The sequence below is a fragment of the Macrobrachium nipponense genome, chromosome 7 (assembly GCF_015104395.2).
Source record: "Macrobrachium nipponense isolate FS-2020 chromosome 7, ASM1510439v2, whole genome shotgun sequence".
NCBI lineage: Eukaryota > Metazoa > Arthropoda > Malacostraca > Decapoda > Palaemonidae > Macrobrachium > Macrobrachium nipponense.
The window spans coordinates 115326946-115332834 of NC_061109.1; the positions used below are offsets into that span (position 1 = coordinate 115326946).

The 5889-nt window shown below is 33.7% G+C and overlaps 1 long non-coding RNA gene across 1 annotated transcript; it reads left to right on the forward strand.

The window, feature by feature from the left end:
* Positions 1-1623: 1623 nt before the first annotated feature.
* On the forward strand, positions 1624-4889 carry LOC135217102 (uncharacterized). Its single transcript, XR_010315049.1, has 3 exons — positions 1624-1750; positions 1886-1978; positions 4600-4889. It is a non-coding gene; the product is annotated as an uncharacterized LOC135217102 (long non-coding RNA).
* The last annotated feature ends 1000 nt before the right edge of the window (positions 4890-5889 follow it).

A 5889-nucleotide genomic window follows, 5' to 3' on the forward strand; every position in this document is an offset into this window, starting at 1 on the left:
ACAGGTAAGGTGATTAGAGTACCGAGTAGAATCTTGGCTTTATTCCTGAGCAATTAATGTCTAAGAACTCTAGAAGGAATTCACTTAACCACTTCAAATTACAATAAAGTAAGCTTTCGAAAGTTCCTCCCTTTCTCATTGTACTAGATGACAGTACCCGGCTCTCGAGTCTCTACTTCTGTATATACCAAGAATATATAAGTTGTTGGAGGATACAGAAATGCCATAGTTGAATGCATGGTGATTATAAGTTGAATTGTATTTGATTGCCATATTAGCATACAAACGCAATAGTGTTTGACGTGTGGTTAATGGGAAATTAGTTTGTTCTTTTCAAATCCTTACTGGTAAAGGATTCCGTGTGAGAAAGGCTTGTGTCAAGAGGAACCTGCGGTTTTTCACACCATATAATACACAAATGAGAGGACACCTGACAACGACTATATGCCATAGAGTCAGAGATACTAGGAGAAGGTTTTTAAAAGTATGATCGGAGGGGAATTATGTGCTGTGTCCCTTATGCAAAGTGAGTCTCATGATATGATCGTGTGACTCATCGCTATTTACATCAGATCCTCAAAACGTCCTGGAAGTTTATGAGCCCTACTTTTTTTTATGAGGTTGCTAACCTCAGGCGACAGTCACCAAAGTCATTATTGTACTAGGTACGCAAATTGACTCCATTTGCGCACAAAAATGATAGTTTAAGGCATCATATGAACTGGTAACTACGATGAGGAACTCCATTTAATGGAGTTCCTCATCGTAGTTACCAGTTCATATGATGACTTAAAATATTCCTTTGGAATATTGCTTATAAATTTGAAGAGCTCGTTTGGCTTCCCTTCTTGACGAAATTGAATTGGATGCATTTCGCCAGATCAGGGGCTTACTTGGTAGGTGAGGTTCCTTTTGGCTGGCTCCATATGAGTGTGTGCACGTTAAACATAATAATAATAATAATAATAATAATAATAATAATAATAATAATAATAATAATAATAATAATAATAATAATAATAATAATTATTATTATTATTATTATTATTATTATTATTATTATTATTATTATTATTATTATTATTATTATTATTATTATTATTATTATTATTATTATTTGGTTACTCTTCCAATAAAGGTGCTTGCCAGATGATTAGTATTAGTTAAAAGTGCCTCCACATAATAAAATGTTTCAGCAGTGAACACACCAATTATACTTTATTAAACATTTATTTAGAAAATGCTAATAATGACTGTGTTTTACAAAGGGATATGCAAACGCTGTCCAATTAATGACATTACCAACGTAGAAGCATAATTCTAAATAAGTGATTCACTCTGTAGGTTGCATTGTAATTCTTCCGTACATTTCGTTAAGCGTTTCCAAAAATGACAAGATTTAGTATATATTTTTTATTACTATTGTTAATCTTTATAATGAAAAAACAACCGACGTAAAAGTAGGTTATTTTCAAATCAATAAGACTTTAATAGCATTTTTCACCCTTCGGCCATGAGATACGGTGGACTATTTGCGAATGGTATTTTAGCGTCATTGCGGGAAAGTATCACTTGAGCGAGTTCACTTTCCCTGATCGGTGAGTGACGTTCAAGAAATCTGAATTTATTACTGAGGAAGGTTGTGGTCGTTTCATTTTCGGTTCGTAGGTTACTGTGTGAAATTTGCTACAATTTAGATTTTGAACGTCCGAAGATCGGATCCCGGTTCTACTAAAGGCGAGCGGCATATGTAAGTTTATAGGTCGTTATTTCAAAGCAAATTGGTGATTTAATTTGAGTGTGAAATTTACGTAAAGGAGTTTTGCCTCTTCAGAATTCATGCAATTTAAAGACCAGATTTTCTGAATTTTATAATTACTTGCAGGGTTTGTGGTCATGCGTTTCGACATCGGGTGTAGAATCCTTGCCTACGAGTTTCTCTTACGATCCATTGCCCCGAATACTCTACGACTTGGAGGTACGCATTATAATATGGAATTAGGTTATAGCGAATTGTTTTAGTTGATCTTGTGTGAATATTTCAACTGTGATTCCAACCTTATGTGCCTCCACATAAGGGGGTGGAGGTACCTCCACGATTTGCATAGTAGGCCTTTTTAGGCCTACTGTGCAAGTCATGGGGTATTTTTTTTCAGGTGCAAAACTAAACTTCTTTTGGGTGATAAGGACTGGTATATTAGTTAATAGGTTATTAGTTTATAGAACGTTTTAAGGTTTGGTTTAAGGTTTTAGGCCAATACTCTGAGGTAGACCTGATTACTTTGTGATGTTTTAAGCTGGAGTAGCATAGATTAACTAGGGTTAATTGCCTCGGTTAGCATAGTATAAACATAGTTGTCGAATATTAGATTGTCATAACTAGTTTGGGTTTTCAGAAATTGTGCTCTTGGAATGTTTGGGTTTTAAGAAAATGTACTGTCATATTCGATTTTTGTAGGGAATTTTGTTTCATGAGGCAAATTTAGCATGTGTAATTTTACCCAATACGAACGCCCTTCCCGTTTTAAGCCCAATCATATACATATTACCTTAAATATTCAGGATCGCTTATTTAGATTTAATTTGTATGTCAAATATTTCTCATATAATCTTTGGTTATTTTTTAAGTTTTAGTACCAAGAAGTTCATAAGTTTATTTTATGTACAGTACTTTGAGGAATGTGAAAATAGGCAGATAGTTCTTTGATGGGTCACATAGCCAGATTCATTAGGGATCTTTGTGTAGAGTAGTAGCATGCTAGGTTAATGACTTGAAATGTTAGAGCCATTTAAATGTTAAAGCAAACCTTAAACTGGTTGAGTATAGCATATGTTGTCAGTGGACATTAATTATAGTCTGCAGACTATTCCTGTCGTGTAAAATGTGATTTTGAAGTGTATAGGCTCTTTAGCTGCTAGGAATAAGTTGTGTGTTGACACACTTTGGTTCATGTTGATTACTACGTATTATGATTTCTAATTTTCTTTATTTACAATAAATATTGGAATTAACTGATAGCTACTACTCAAATACAAAACTCTGCTCTACACTTTAGGGACTTAGCTTGTGAACACTATTTGGAACGGCTGTTAAAACATGACATGGTAGTTAACTAACTAACTTACAGACAAGGTAGTTAACCATCACTGGTAGAGGGAAGCACTTTCCACTTGTTCTGCTCCCCAGTGCCATTGGGTCCAGGTGCCAAGATGATTGGGTTGGCTGAGGTGGGTTATTTAAGACTAAAGGTTTATATGTTAAAAATTAATTTTACTTATAGAATTTGCTGTTTTGTGGGGGCAGATTAAAAAAGTATGGAAACTTCCAGTCTGAAAATGTGGCCACAACCTAAGTTTATACAGTCTTGGATAGTTTTGAACTGTAAACCAGATTGTTTGATATGGCTAGGATACTAGTCCAGATGGCAGTTGGGTTTTAAGTGTTTCTTTTGACCTCGACCATGAGTGAGGCTGTAGGTAGTGTTCCCCATTTTGGACAGTTGAATCTTGCTGTTGGCTGTAAAGGAAACTGTGATAGGTAAACGTAACTTTAAACTGTCAAATTTACTAATCATTTAGTTTATGCTACATGCCTTGACAGATGCATGCTAATAAATAGGTTTGTAATTTTTACTGGATGAGATTTGCTTAATAGGTGGATTAAGTTTAAATGGATTTAATGACTTGTTTTAACAATGATTTTGAGCTTAACTTGGTTCCTATATCAATACCACTGGGGAAAATTGGTTGTTGTGACTGTAATTTACTAGCTTAATAGCTTAATATGTAGTCTTACTTTATTACGGTACATTAACATTTTCATAGGTGCCAGTAGTGATAGATGCTGTCGGTAATTTACTAGTTTACCAGTCGTAAATTTTGCCTGACTGCATTTTACAACCCACTAGATATGGGGCTGTACAGATGTAATGCAGGTCTAGTTTCACCAGCTTTAGAATGGCAAGAATCTAATTGGGAATATTTGAAATATTATTTAAATTTTAGTTGGTTACATTAATTTCAGGTTAGTAGTAATTGCACTAGCTGTTTAGTGATGTAAAGCACTTTCTTGTGGAAGATGGAAGTCCCGTTTACAGTCTTGAAGAATTTTACTTAATGTTTGTAATAATTACACTTGTAATAATGGAATACTGTGGAAACAAACCTTTTGCACTGTGGAAACATATTTTGGCAGAGGTCAAAAAGTGAGAAATTGGATACATCCTAACCATACTGACTTCGGAGAAGTATGTTATCAGTGTTTGCCATGAATCGTAAGTTGAAATTTGTATTTAATGTTTACTTCGAGCTCCGAAATAAATTAGTGATATGAATTGTGCCAAATTCATTTCTGTAAATCAGTAAGTAAGAGTGGATGACCATAGTTTTCATTGAAAGCTTTCAGAATTTTGAATTTTCTAGTGGTTGATTGATTTTTAAAGTAGTGAATTTAAAGTTGTGGCAAATTTAAAGCTGATGATGTTCAGTGTTTTAACTGTGGTTAGATTGATATTGAACTGGTGACTTTTACTAAAAAAAATTTATATATACATTTATATACAGCTATTGAACCCTTTGTTGCTTTTTCTGTCATTACAGGTTCTGATAAATCTGATGAATCTGCAGGTTGTTCCTAGAGATATGAACATAAATAAAAACACATTTTATTTGCATCTGGTGGTAATAAAAGCTCGTAAGCTTAAAACCAGTGTGCTCAGTCATTGGTTTTTTTTTAACGTATCCCAGGTAGTGTATTGTAAACTGCTCCTGTTACTTGTTTGGAACTTGTTGATTCTAGTTTTCAAATTATTTTTTATAGCATTTTAACCTGATATTATATCCAGAATCTTTAAGAGATTTTAACGCATGAAATAAAATTTATTACCGTGTTTTTTGTGTAAATTGTAAACCTTGTTTTTTTGTGTAAATTGTAAACCTTGTTACCTTGTTTTTTTTGTGTGTAAATTGTAAACCTGTTCTGACAGAGTTTGAAATTGTTGAAACGAAGTTGGGTATTTAGCATTTTAGTCTTGTTGTTTTTCGATGGGAACTGCAGTTTGGGTATGTTTGACAGCTGTTTACCGTTTGGGTGTGCTAAACCTAGTAAATTGGTTTCAGTAGCTGTACATTCTGCATAATAATGTTTGTGGTTCTAGATGTTGAATTTAAGATCTGTTAAAACTGCCTTAACTTTTGCAGCTAGTGAAACTGTGGATTCATTTATTGAGCTGGAAAATACCATCAAACTGTATCCTTTGCATACTATTTAACCATTATGTAAATCAAGCATTGTGAATGTGCTCTGTTTTCTGTTAAGGAACTATTCTTAAACCTGAAGTTTTGACTGTGATATTTACAGAGAATATTAGCATAAAGTTAAATTTTTTTGGGATGAGTTTCTGTTCAATATTCCACCTCGTGTGGAAACTTAGCGTCGGCTCTTACTCTTATGTTACTGTAGGTAAAATCTTCCCTAAAAATTTGCGTGAACTGTAAGTACGTATTCATATTTGAGTTTTGAAGAAAATCATAGCTAATTTGTGTGGTCTTCTGGGCCAGGGTAAAAGCATAAGTTTTGTATGTAATGGTACAAATTCTTAGTCCTAGCAGGAATATTGGTTTTAAGGTAAGGAAACTGTCTCTTCATTGACCAGAAATGCAATAAAATTTAAATTCCCTGATGGTTTGTATTAAAATGGCTTTACAGTAAAACAGATTAAATCATAGCCACAAAGATTATTTTGATCTGAATATTTCATTAACATTGAGAGATCACTAATGTGGACTCCAAATATTTTATTTGGTTGTTCCCAGCTGGTAATAGTAAGCCAGTATTAGGTTCTCAGTACAGTTAGCATAATGATGTAATTTGTTTGGCATCCTTGGGTC